Genomic DNA, 15,024 nt, shown 5'->3' with positions numbered 1-15,024 from the left:
CTGCAGTCCATGGGGTCACAAAGAGTTGGACATGACTGAGCAACTGAACTGAACTGAGAGCAGAGTTTCCCAACCTCTGGGATGATCTGCAGTAGAGCTACCGTAATAATAATAGAAATACAGTATACAATAGTGAAGTGAATTTGCTCAGTCGTGTCTGACTCTTTGCAACCCCATGGACTATTGCCTACCAGGCTCCTCCATCCATGGGATTTTCCAGGCAAGAGTACTGGAGTGGGGTGCCATTGCCTTCTCCAACAGTATACAATAAATAGAAATAATAAAACAAAGCACACTATAAATGTAAAGGGCTTAAATCACCTGAAACCATCCACTCCACATCCTACTCCATTCCCACACCCCAGGCCTGTGGAAAAATTATCTTCCACAAAACTGGTCCCTGGTGCCAAAAAGTTTGGGGACTGTTCACTAGGCTTAGAAGGATATATTTCCTTTATTTGTTCAAAGACATCACTAAGATAAATACAAATATGCAAAACTCTAAGTGGAATATTTAACAACTACTAATCATTACCATTTATTGAGCAATTACTAACTGTCAGGTCCATCTAAGCACTAAATATGTTATCTCATTTATCTTCAAAGCCACCAGTAATGCATGTGCTATCATCTTACTTTTATATGATAATTCTTCTAAAACTAACTTGTCCCAAATCAAAAGGCTAGCAAGGAGCAAAGGAGGAATTTAAATTCACATCAAGCTGTGTCTGCTCTTAATTAGCATATTAAAAGAATAATTATTTTAAAACACATTAAAAACACTCCTCAAAAAAGGGCAAACGAAGCAAACCTAAAGCAAGCAGAAAGAAGAAAATAATAAACAATGGAAGGGAACTAAATAAAACAGAGAATAGAAAACAACAAAAAATATCAACAAAACCAGAAGCTAGGTCTTGGAAAATATCAGCAAAATCAACAAGCCTTTCACTAGATGATCAAGACAAAGGAGGAGACATTCCAGTTATCAAAATCAGGAATGAAAGGAGCCATTAATCTGAATATTATAGAAATAAAAATAAAAGGGATCATAAGAGAATACTATGAACAACTATACGCCAAATTAGGTTAATCAAATGGACAAATTCCTAAAAAGACACCAACTTCCAAAATAGAACAAAAAAGAAAGAGAAAATCCAAAATGATTCCTAACAAGTAAAAAGATAGAATTAATAACTTTAAATTTCCCACAAGGAAAAACCCAGGCTCCTATGGCTACACTGCTGAATTCCACTAAATATTTAAAGAAGAATCGATACCAATTCATCACAAACTCCTCAAAAAAAACAATAGGAACAAAAAAAGCTTCCTGATTCTGTTTACCCTAACACCAAAACCAGACAAGAACACTAAGAAAAATGTAAAGACTGTTACTTCTTATGAATATAGACGTAAACATTCTCAATAAAATACTAGTAAACCAAACTCATAAACATATTTTAAAAAATTATACATGAGGCTCAAAAGGGATTAATTCCAGGAATGCAAGGTTGATTTAACATCCAAAAAGGAGCTAACATAATACATCATTAACAATAGAATAAAAAGCAAAAATTATATGGTCATGTCAATAAATGCAGAAATAATATTTGAAAAAATTCCAGCAGTTGTTCATGATAAAAAATACAGAGTAAACTAGGAACAGAAAGCAAACTCTTCAACATGATAAAAGGTACATACAAAAACTCCACAACATAATATTTAATAGCGAAAGACTGGATGTTTTCTCTCTACGATTACAAAGGTGTCTCCTCTTGCACTTCTAGTCAACACTGTATTAAAGGTTCTATCCTGGAAAATTACGCAAGAAATAAAAGGCCTCTAGATTGAAAAGAAAGAAGTAAACCTATCTCTATTTGCAGATAATATACTCTTGCTTACACTAAATCCTAAGAAATTCACTATAAAACTACTTGAACTAATACAGTTCAGCAAGGTTGCAGGATAATCAATTTCTACACACTAGCAATAAACATTATGAAAATAATTTTTGAAAATTCTATTTACCATACCACCAGCAAGAATAAATTACTTAGGAATAAACTTAATAAAATAAGTTCAAAACTTATACTCTTGAAAACTATAAACACTAGTTTTTTTTAATTGAACCCAAATAAATGGAAAGACATCCCAGGTCCATGGACCAAAAGGCTTAATATTGCTAAATGGCAATAATCCCCAAATTAATTCACAAATTCAATATAAGCCCTATCAAATCCCAGTCAGTTTTGTTGCAGAAATTGAACAACTAACTCCAAGATTCAAAGAGAAATTAAAGGAATCCAGCATAAACAAGTCAATCTTGTTTAAAAAAAGAACAAACCTGGAGGACTGTCACTTCTCAATTATAAACTACAGTAAACAACCGTGTGGCATTAAAGATAAACATACAGATCAACAGAATAGAACTGACAGTCCAGAAGTAAGTCTATACATCTACCATCAAGTGAATGTCAACAAGGCTGCTAAGACAGTTTAATGGGGAAAATAGCCTTTTCAATAAGTGACTCTGGGACAATGGATGGTCACATGCATGAGTATGAAGTTGGATTGTTTCCACACAACATACACAAAAATTAGCTCAAAATTGATCACACCTGTTGATATGAGACACTTTAGAAGAAAATACATGGGAAAATATATAGTCTTAAGTTACATAAAGCCTTAGGTAAAACACCACAAGCATAATCAACACAAGAAAAGAACTACACAGATTACTTCAACAAGATTATACTCTATACCTCAAAGAATACTGTCAAGAAAGTGAGAAGAAAGCCCTTAGCAAAAAAGTTTCTAAAGTTTTGCAAATCATACATCATACAAAGGACTTATACCTGAACATACAACTCATAACTCAACAGTAAAAAGATACAACCTAACTAAAAATATTCAAAAGGGCCACAGACATATTTTTTCAAAGATAATATAGAAATGTTCAATGAGTACATAAAAAGATGCTCAACATCAGTTTTTACTAGAGAAATGCAAATCAAAACCATAATGAGATATGACTTGATAATAAAATGGCCACAATAAAAAAGACAGAGAGTAAGTATGGATTAGGATATAAAGAAACAGAATCCTCATAAACTGTTGGTGGAAAGGTAAAATAGTATAGCCACTTTGGACAACAGTATGGCAGTTCTTCAAAAAGGTTAGAGGTATTATATATTTCAGCAATTTCACTGCTACATAAAAAAGGAAAAGTATATATCTTTTTGAAACTTTATATAAATTTTAAAAGCATTTTCAAGTAAAATGTTAAATACAGAACAAATTGTCAAAATTTAAAAAACTATAGATACTTTAAAAATACTTTAAATATATTTGAGACATTTATAAGGTAAACACTGGCAGAAATAATCACTTAAAAATAAATTTTTAATGCAAAATAAACTTTATTTGGGGCTGGACAAAACCTTCAATGTCTGCCAGCTCTCTAAAATAGTGAAAGGAACACTCAACAGTAAATAAAAGTTCTTTATCCAAAGATTTATAGATAATAAATTCATTCATGCAGAATATAATAACAGAGTAGAAGAAGTTATTTAATCTTTATTTATAAAAATATACTACAAGGCCATTCTCACCTTTGCTCCAGAAAAACACCTAATTCTGCTTTATTGACTATGCCAAAGCATTTATCTGTGTGGATCACAACAAACTGTGGAAAATTCTGAAAGAGATGGGAATACCAGATCACCTGACTTACCTCTTGAGAAATCTGTATGCAGGTCAAAAAGCAACAGTTAGAACAGGACATGGGACAGACTGGTTCCAAATCAGGAAAGGAGTACATCAAGGCTGTATATTGTCACCCTGCTTATTTAACTTATATGCAGAGTACATCATGAGAAATGCTGGGCTGGAGGAAGCACAAGTTGGAATCAAGACTGCCAGGAGAAATATCAATAACCTCAGATACGCATATTACACCACCCTTATGACAGAAAATGAAGAAGAACTAAAGTGCCTCTTGATGAAAGTAAAAGAGGAGAGTGAAAAAGCTGGCTTAAAACTCAACATTTGGAAAATTAAGATCATGGCACCCAGTCCCATCACTTCATGGCAAATAGAGAAACAATGGAAACAGTGAGAGACTTTATTTTGGGGGATCCAAAATCACTGCAGATGGTGACTGCAGCGATGAAATTAAAAGACGCTTGCTCCTTGGAAGAAAAGCTATGACCATCCTAAATAGCATATTAAAAAGCAGAACTCAAAATGGATTAAAGACATAAATGTAACACCAGAAACTATTAAACTCTTAGAAGAGAACATAGGCAGAACACTCAATGACATGAATCAAAACAAGATCTTCTATGACTCACCTCCTACAGTAATGGAAATAAAAACAAAAATAAACAAGTGGGACCTAATTAAACTTGAAAGCTTTAAAAGGTGAAGACAGCCCTCAGAATGGAGAAAATAATACCAAGGGAAACAACTGATAAAGAATTAAATTCCAAAACATACAAGCAGCTTATACAATTCAATACCAAAGAAAGAAACAACCCAATCAAAAAGTGGGAAAGGGACCTGAAGAGACATTCCTCCAAAGAAGACATACAGATGGCTAACAAGCACATGAAAAGAGGCTCAACATCACTCACTATCACATAAATGCAAATCAATGAAACCACCATATAACCCAGCAATACCACTTCTAGGCATATACCCTGAGGCAATCAAAACTGAAAAAGACACACATACCCCAATGTTCATTGCAGCTCTATTTACAATAGCTAGAACACGGAAGCAACCTAGATGTCCATTGTCAGAAAATGGATAAAGAAGCTGTGGTACATATACACAATGGAATACTACTCAACCATAAAAAGGAATGCATCTGAATCTGTTCTAATGAGGTGGACGAAACTGGAGCCATTATACTTAGTGAAGTAAGTCAGAAAGAGAAATATAAATATCATATACTGACACATATATATGGAATCTGAAGAGATAGCACTGATGAATATATTTTCAGGGTGGCAATGGAAAAATGGACACAGAGAACAGATCTATGGACAAGGTGGGAGGAAAGGAGGGAGAAGGGGAGATGTATGGGGAGAGTAACAGAAATTTACAATACCATGTGTAAAACAGATACCCAATGGGAACTTTCTGTAAGACTCAGGGAACTCAAACAGGGGCTCTGTGACAGGCTGAAGGGTGGGGTGGGAAGGGAAATGGGAGGGAGATCTGGGAGGGAGGGGAAATGGGTATACTTATGGAGGATTCTTGTTGATGTATGACAGCAAACCACAAAATTCTGTAAAGCAATTATCCTTCAATTAAAAAAAAAACTTTTTTTAAAGCAGAGACATTACTTTGCCAACAAAGGTCCATATAGTCAAAACTATGGCTTCTTCAGTAGCCATGTATTGATGCGAGAGTTGGACTATAAAAAAAGCTGAGCGCCGAAGAACTGATGTTTTTGAACTGTGGTGTTGGAGAAGACTCCTTGGACTGCAAGGAGATCCAACCAGTCCATCCTAAAGGAAATCAGTCCTGAATATTCACTGAAAGGACTGATGCTGAAGCTGAAACTCCAATATTTTGGAAACCTGATGCCAAGAACTGACTCATTTGAAAAGACCCCGATGCTGGGAAAGATTGAAGGCAGGAGGAGAAGGGGAGGACAAAGGATGAGATGGTTGGACGGCATCACCAACTCAATGGACATGAGTTTGAGCAAGCTCCAGGAGTTACTGATGGATAGGGAAGCCTGGTGTGCTGCAGTCCATGGGGTCGCAAAGAGTTGGACACAACTGAGTGGCTGAACAGAACTGAAAGACATACCAGAATTACTGTAGATGACAGCAGCACTGAATATAAAAGAGGTACTGTTAAAAGACACAGAAAGTGAGACATCAGTGAAAGAAGCTATTATCAAAAAAGAACGGGAAGGCTGAGTTACAAATCCATGTTGTGGAAAGGAGCACACTAAGGACCAATGTACAAAAAAAAGAAAACAAGATGCAGCAAGAATTCATGTAAATTTAGTAGATAGCTACAACAGCTCCTCCCACAGTATTTGGAGGAGTTCCAGCCTCTGTTGTTCCTTTGTCATGGTCTGTCATCACCCTCCCTTGCTGCTGTCTTCTGGGGTGCTATATATATGCTTGGCTATCTAAGTGGAGGCTGAAAAGCAGAGTTTAGAGTTGGGGACATGAGGCCTTAGCATCATAGGGATTGAAAAATCATCTTCTGAGCTGGCATATCATCACTCTAGCCTCCAAGATAACTGAAAAGCTCTCAAAACACAGGGCTGTTCTTCAAAACTGACATTCCCAAAACGCTCTACTTTCTCAGGTCTTAGTATTGTCACTTAGAAATATCTGTCAATCACAAACTTAAATGCAACAACAACTAACTCAGAATGTCATATGTGCTACACATACTAGTTAAAATGCAGAAACCAAAATGTTTTTAAGCATTGAAAACAAAGTATTAATCATATTTATTAACAGAATAAAACTATTTTTTCCAAAGCTGCAATAAAATTAAATCAAATAAAAGGAGACAATATCTAACAGCACAATCATTTCTGCAAAAGGAATTTTAGTAGTAACTAGTTTTACTAAAAATTATTTTTCATTAGGCTCTATCAGTAGACAATAAGTAGGTAAGTAAAATTTCACTCTAACAATTTTTCCAATTATCAGAAGTATGCACTTTACCCCATGTGATACAGTGTACACAAAAGTAAAACAGACAACTTAGATATAACAGTGAAACACTTCAAAAGCTCAAGAGCAGGGACCATGTCACCTATACACCCTAAGAAGGAACCAATGCACAGTTAGTGTTCAAGAATATTTGTAGCATAACTGAAGATTCTTTGTTGTTACACACAAAAAAAATAAAAATAAACATTTTTACATGTATACCACCGTTTAAGTTTTGAAAAACTTTAGTGATGATAATTAAACATCATTATAAAAAGTAATACATTCTAGTCTTTATCATTCAGTTCAGTTCAGTTGCTCAGTCGTGTCCAACTCTTTGTAACCCCATGAACCACAGCATGCCAGGCCTCCCTGTCCATCACCAACTCCCAGAGTCCACCCAAACCCATGTTCACTGTGTTGGTGATGCCATCCAAACATCTCATCCTCTGTCGTCCCCTTCTCCTCCTGCCCTCAATCTTTTCCAGCATCAGGGTCTTTTCAAATGAGTCAGTGCTTTGCATCAGGTAGCCAAAGTACTGGAGTTTCAGCTTCAACATCAGTCCCTCCAATGAACACCCAGGACTGATCTCCTTTAGGAGGGAGTGGTTGGATCTCCTTGCAGTCCAAGGGACTCTCAAAAGTCTTCTCCAGCACCACAGTTCAAAAGCATCAATTCTTCAGCACTCAGCTTTCTTTACAGTCCAACTCTCACATCCATACATGACTACTGGAAAAACCATAGCCTTGACTAGATGGACTTTTGTTGACAAAGTAATGTCTCTGTTTTTTAATATGCTGTCTAGGTTGGTCATAACTTTTCTTCCAAGGAGTAAGCATCTTTTAATTTCATGGCTGTAATCACCATCTGCAGTGATTTTAGAGCCCAGAAAAATAAAGTCAGCCACTGTTTCCCCATCTATTTGCCATGAAGTGATGGGACCAGATGCCATGATCTTCGTTTTCTGAATGTTGAGCTTTAAGCCAACTTTTTCACTCTCTTCTTCCACTTTCATCAAGAGGCTTTTTAGTTCTTCTTCACTTTCTGCCATAAGGGTGGTGTCATCTGTATATCTGAGGTTATTGATATTTCTCCCAGCAATCTTGATTCCAGCTTGTGCTTCCTCCAGCCCATGAGGTACTCCGCATATAAGTTAAATAAGCAGGGTGACAATATACAGCCTTGACGTACTCCTTTTCCTATTTGGAACCAGTCTGTTGTTCCATGTCCAGTTCTAACTGTTGCTTCCTGACCTGTATACAGGTTTCTCAAGAGGCAGGTCAGGTGGTCTGGTATTCCCATCTCTTTCAGAATTTTCCACAGTTTATTGTGATCCACACAGTCAGAGGCTTTGGCATAACCAATAAAGCAGATGTTTTTCTGGAACTCTCTTGCTTTTTCAATGATCCAGTGGATGTTGGCAATTTGATCTCTGGTTCCTCTGCCTTTTCTAAAACCAGCTTGAACATCCGGAAGTTTATGCTTCACATATTGCTGAAGCCTGGCTTGGAGAATTTTGAGCATTACTTTACTAGCATGTGAGATGAATGCAATTGTGCGGTAGTTTGAGCATTCTTTGGCACTGCCTTTCTTTGGGACTGAAATGAAAACTGACCTTTTCCAGTCCTGTGGCCACTGCTGAGTTTTCCAAATTTGCTGGCATATTGAGTGCACCACTTTCACAGCATCATCTTTTAGGATTTGCAATAGTTCAACTGGAATTCCATCACCTCCACTAGCTTTGTTCATAGTAATGCTTCCTAAAGTCCACCTGACCTCACATTCCAAGATGTCCGGCTCTACGTGGGTGTGAGTGATCACACCTTCATGATAATTTGGGTCGTGAAGATCTTTTTTGTACAGTTCTTCTGTGTTTTCTTGCCACCTCTTCTTAATATCTTCTGCTTCTGTTAGGTCCATACCATTTCTGTCCTTTATTGAGCCCATCCTTGCATGAAATGTTCCCTTGGTATCTCTAATTTTCTTGAAGAGATCTCTAGTCTTTCCCATTCTATTGTTTTCCTCTATTTCTTTGCATTGATCCCTGAGGAAGGCTTTCTTTTCTCTCCTTGCTATTCTTTGGAACTCTGCAGTCAACTAGATATATCTTTCCTTTTCTCCTTTGCTTTTTGCTTCCCTTCTTTTCACAGCTATTTATAAGGCCTCCTCAGACAGCCATTTTGCTTTTTGCATTTCTTTTTCTTGGGGATGGTCTTGCTCCCTGTCTCCTGTACAATGTGTTTTTCATTATCTTCTCCTTATTATAGTAAAATTCAGAAAGGAGAACAAAATAAAATTTTTAAGTGATTTCTTGAGGAATTCCAGGTTTAAAGAACATTTGCAGTGTCTTGATTCCAAATCTCCCTCATCCTTCTATAAACCAATAAAGTAAAGGCATAAACAACACAGGACCCATATCTTTAGCACTTCTAGAAAACAGAAAATGAGACTGACATCTGATTTCCAAAAGCAAAGAAGCAAATAAAAACATGCAAAGCAAAACAACAGAGGAACAGATTTGACAAACATAAGGAAAGGAAATGCAAGCAAAAAATATTATACTGAGCCAAGCTGTCCTTCAAGTATCAAGGACAAAGGAAACAATTGTGACTGTGTCATAAAGTCAGAGAATACAAGTGAATCTCAGAGATACTGCAAATTCAGCTTCATACTACTACAATGAAGCAACTATCACAATCAAGCAAGTCATATTTTTTGGTTACCCAGTGCATATAAAAGTTATATTATACTGTAGTCTAGGTAAACAATACGTCTAAAAAAAATGTAATTTAAAAGCAGCTATCATCAAAAAGAACACAAACAACAAATGTTGGCGAGGATATGGAATAGGGAACCCTGTACACAGCTGCTGGGAATGTAAACTGGTGCAGCCACTGGGGAAAAGAATATGGAAGTTTCTCAAAAAACTAAGAGTAGAACTGTCATATGACCCTGCAATCCCACTCCTGAGTGTATAACCAAAACAAAAACACTAGCTCAGAAAGACACATGCACTGCAATGTTCAAAGCCAAATTATTTACAATTGCCAGGATATGGAAGCAATTGAAGTGTCCTTCAACAGAAGAATGGATAAAGAAGATGTGGTATATATCAACACCACACACACAGCCATAAAAAAGAACAAAATTTTTGTCATATGCAACAACATGGATGAACAGGGAGGGTATTATGCTAAGTGAAATAAGCCAGATAGAGAAGAAAAATATTATATGATATCACTTACATGCGGAATATAAAAATACAACAAATTACAAAATACAGCAAAAAAAAGATTCGCAGATATAGAGAACAAACTAGTGTACCAGTGGGGTGGTGAGGGAACGGAGAGAGGAAAAGATAGGGGAAGGGGATTAAGAGGTACAAACTAGGGACTTCCCTGGTGGTCTAGTAGTTAAGAATTCACCTGCCAAAGCAGGGTACGTGGGTTCAACTCCTGGTCCAGGAGGATCCCACGTGCCATGGAGCAACTAAGTCTGTGTGCACAGCTACTGAGCTAGGGCTCTAGAGCCCATCCTCCACAACAAGAGAAGTCACCACAGTGCAAAGTCCTTACACCACAACAAAGAGTAGCTCCTGCTCTCTACTATTAGAGAAAGCCTACATGCCACAACAAAGATCCAGGGCAGTCAAAAAAATGAAATAAAAATAGACAATTTTTTTTTAAGGGTTACAAACTACTATGCATAAAATAAGCTACAAGGATATACTGCACAACACAGGGAATATAACCAATATTTTATAATGACTATAAATGGAGCATAAACCTTTAAAATTTGTGAATTGATATATATAACCTGCAATTTATATAAAATTGTACAACTATACTTCAATAAATATTTTTTTAAATGTTAAATACTTCATTGCTAAATAATATTAATTCTCATCTGAACCTTCAGCAAGTCATACTCTTTTTGTTAGTGGAGGGTCTTCCCTCAGTGTTGATGGCTGCTGAATGATCTGGATGGTGGCTGCAGAAGATTGGGGTGGCTATGACAATTTCTTAAAATAAGACAACAATGAAGCTTGCCACATCAATTGATCCTTCCTTTCAGCAGCAATTTCTCTGTAACAGGCAAATGCTGACAGCATTTTACCCACAGTAGAACCTGGAATCAATCCCCTCAAAACCTGACACTGCTTTCTCAACAAAGCTGATGTAACATTCTATTAATAAATCATTTGTTGCCATCTGAACAATCTTTCCAACATCTGTACCAGGAGCAGATTCCATCTCACAGAAACATCTTTCTTTGCTCATCCATAAAAAGTAATTCCTCGTCCATTAGTTAAGTAACAAGATGATTACAATTCTTTCACATCTTTAGGCTCTACTTCTAATTCTAGCTTTCTTGCTATTTCTATCATAGCTTCAGTTATTTCCTTCACTGAAATCTTGAACCCTTAAAAGTCACCCATAAAGACTGAAATCAACTTCTTCCAAATTCCTATCAACATTGATATCATCTCTCTTCCCATGAATCACAAATGGTCTTAATGGCATCTAGAATGGTGAATCCTTTCTTGTTGTTCAGTCGCTCAGTTGTGTCCAACTCTTTGAGACCCCATGGACTGCAACACTTCAGGCTTCCCTGTCCTTCACCATCTCCTGAAGCTTGCTCAAACTCATGTCCATCGAGTCAGTGATGCCATCCAACCATCTCATCCTGTTTGTTGTCTCCTTCTCCTCCTGCCTTTTATCTTTCCCAGCATCAGGGTCTTTTCCAGCTCTTCACATCAGGTGGCCAAAATAGTACTGAAGCTTCAGCTTCAGCATCAGTCCTTACAATGAATATTCAGGGTTGATCTCCTTAGGATTGACTGGTTTGATCTCCTTGCAGTCCAAGGGACTCTCAAGAGTCTTCTCCAACACCACAATACAAAAGCATCAAGTCTTCAGTGCTCAGCCTTCTTCACAGTCCAACTCTCACATCCATACATGACTACTGGAAAAACCATAGCTTTGATTAGATGGACCTTTGTCGGCAAAGTGATGTCTCTGCTTTTTAATATGCTATCTAGGTTTGTCATAGCTTTTCTTCCAAGGACCAAGCGTCTTCTAATTTCATGGCTCCAGTCACTGCAGTGATTTTGGAGCCCCCCAAAATAAAGTCTGTCACTGTTTCCATTGTTTTCCCATCTATTTGCCATGAAGTGATGGGACCAGATGCCATTATCTTCATTTTTTTAATCTTATCTAGAGGTTTTCAATTTACTTTGCCCAAATCCATCAGAGGATTTTCTATAACACCTATAGTCTTCTGAAATGCATTTCATAAATAACAAGACTTGATAATCAAAATTACTGCTTGCAGAGTGGATGCTGCATTAGCAGGCATGAAAACAACATTAATCTCATTGTACATCTCCATCAGAACTCTTGGGTGACAAGGTGCATTGTGAATGAGCAATAATATTTTGAAAGGCACTTTATTCCTGAGCAGTAGAACTCAACTATAGGCTTAAAGTATTCAGCAAACCATGTTGTAAGCAGATGTGCTGTTATCCTGGCTTTCTTTGTTGTTCCATTTATAGAGCATTGGCTTCAATTTCAAGTCACCAGCTGCATTAGTCCCTAACAAGAGAGACCGTATCCTTTGAAGCTTGGAAGCCAGGCATTTTTTCCTCTCTAGCTATGAAAGTCCTAGATGGCATCTTCCTCAAGTATAAGGCTGTTTCTTGTCTATAATGAAAATCTGTTGCTTATTGTAGCTACCTTCATTAATTATCTTAGTTAGAGTTTCTGGATAACTTGTTGCAGCTTCTACATTAGCATGTGCTGTTTCACCTTTTTTTTCTTTTTTTGGTTGAGTTGAATAGCACACAAGGTCTTATTTCACCAACCAGGGACTGAATCTGTGCCCCCTGCAGTGGAAGCATGGAGTCCTAACCACTGCACCACCAGGGAAGTCCCCACTTTGCACTTTTAAGTTATGAAGATTGCTTCTTTCCTTAAACCTTCTTTTCATGAACCAACCTCTGCTAGTTTCAAACTTTTCTTCTGCAGCCTCCTCAACTTTCAGTCTTCAAAGAGTTAAAGATAGCTTGGCCCATGCTCTGGATTAGGCTTTGACTTAAGGAAGGGTTACTGCTGCTTTGATCTTCTATCTAGACTACTGAAAATTTCTTGATATCATCAAAAGGCTGCTTTACTTTCTTATCATTCTTTGTTCCCTAGAGTAGCACTTTCAGTTTCCTTCAAGAATGTATCCTTTGCATTCACAACTTGGCTGCCTATTTGGCATGAGAGGCTAGACAGTGGCCTATCTCAGCTTTTGGCTTGTTTTTCTCACTAAACGTAATCATTTCTAGTTTTTGATTTAAAGTGAGAGATGTGCAACTCCTCCTTTCATTTGAACACTTAGGGGCCACTGTAGGATAATTATAAATGGCCTAATGTCAATATTATTATATCTCAGGAAATAGTGAGGTCCAAGGAAGAGACAGAAAGGGGGACAGCTGACTGGTGGAGCAGTCAGAACACACATGGTACTTATCAATTCAGTTTGCTGTCTTATACAGGTGTGGTTGTGGCACCCCAAAACAATTACAATAGTAACATCCAAGATCACAGATCAATATAACAACATTTAAATTTTTTTGAAACATTGTGAGAATTATGAAAATGTAACATAAGAGACATAAAGTCAGCAAATGTTGGAAACTGGTGCCAACAGACTTGTATGACACACAGTTGTCACAAACCTTCAATCTGTAAACTAGGCAGTATTGGCAAAGCATAATAAAGCAAAGCACTATGGAATAAGGCATGCCTGTACTATACACATAAAATCTTCTTGAGAAAACATTAATACAAGAGCAGAGGCCAGCAAACTATGGCCCATGGACCAAATCCAATCCAACATCTGTTTTCACATACAGAATTTTGTTTAAAACACAACTATGCTCATTCACTTATATATTATCTATGACTGCTTTCATGCTACAATGGCAGTTGTGAATTTGCAGGAAGAGCCATCTAGCCCACCAAGTCTAAAATACTTTCTCTCCGGTCATTTACAGAAAAGTTTTGCCAACTCCATACTAGACTAGAGAATGAGCTTCAGTCAGCTAAAGGAAGACTAGAAATTTTTAGCAAAAGAACTAAGGGCAAGCATTTCATATAATTGAAAAGTTAAGATTAAAACAAGGGTGGAATCAATTTTCATTAAGAAAATACAAGTTGCAATCCTGATGTCAAAGTAGACTTCAAACTAAAAAAATTAAACAAGATAACACTTTGTAAGGCTAAAGTCACATGCTGGTTTTAGAACAGAACAGAGGAATACATGCTGTTAAATGTGGTATCACCAAAGTGGCAGAGGAGGAAATTCTAAAATCCAAACCTCTACAGAAGTAACAAGCTAGCATAAAACTGTCAGATTCAATTTTTTCTTAACTCTGAAATCTAATCAAAATCTTACAACAACCAGAGGAACACAAAAAGAAGAAAACTTGTAACAAACTGAACTGAACTGAAAAGAAAGAAGCTGCAGAATTTTGGTAAAACAGCACTTTTAATGTACCCACTTACCATCCTCCACTCTCCAGTTCAACAGTGGTGGTACCGGTAACAGCCTACTTTTCTGGTGCAGGTTGCTAGTACTAGAGGGAGCAATATGGACCTTATTCTCAAAAATTTGTGATTATGTGTTTTGATCTGTTTCATGCTTCCTGAGGGTTTGGCTCAAGGACTTGCCTTTGTTTTGCCTGTCTCAGAGCTTCCCCGAGACATATGTCATTTCCTGGGTGGTATCTGTCCAAAATATTTAAAGACAATGTGTTAGCTGCAGTCGACAGACCAGAAAACTGGGAAAGGAAGAAGCCAGTAAATGAGACACTTGAGGGAAAGAGGCTTTTTAAAATGTCTGCATATTTTAGGGAATCTTAGAGGTCATGTGTGTTGTCTAGCACTCAGCACCAGACAAGACACTTGCTCTGAGAAGACCTTAAGTTTTCACTTCTGTCTGACCTTAGAGTTCCATGCAAAGAGGAAGTGAAGGCTAAGGTAGAGCTGTAAACACACTCACTAAATGTTGATGAATGTCCCAATGAGAGCAAATATGCAAGACTGGGAGACAGTTATTTGTTTTGGCTCCAGGGATTAAGTAAATCTCTGTCAAGTAATCAGATGTCAACTAAGCTAAGGGACCAGAGACTTCAGTGTATTCATGATAGAGAATACAGACTACAGAAACAATTTAGAAGTCCCTAAACAAATCACAAAACAATAACAGCAATAACAACAAATGCTGGGGAGAAGGAGAACTTGATTTTCAGTGTTGACAATCAAACTCCAAGTTTTAACAACAAAT

General features: G+C 37.1%; 1 protein-coding gene across 3 annotated transcripts in view; it reads right to left on the bottom strand.

Annotated features, from left to right (window-relative positions):
• The window catches only part of SRBD1 (S1 RNA binding domain 1), a 227,919-nt gene that overhangs the window by 175,991 nt on the left and 36,904 nt on the right, over window positions 1–15,024 (bottom strand). The window lies entirely within an intron of this gene.

This window comes from Ovis aries, chromosome 3, assembly GCF_016772045.2.
Source record: "Ovis aries strain OAR_USU_Benz2616 breed Rambouillet chromosome 3, ARS-UI_Ramb_v3.0, whole genome shotgun sequence".
NCBI classification, from domain to species: domain Eukaryota; kingdom Metazoa; phylum Chordata; class Mammalia; order Artiodactyla; family Bovidae; genus Ovis; species Ovis aries.
Note: the sequence above shows the minus strand (reverse complement) of the source record. Positions and strands in the feature narration are given on the sequence as shown.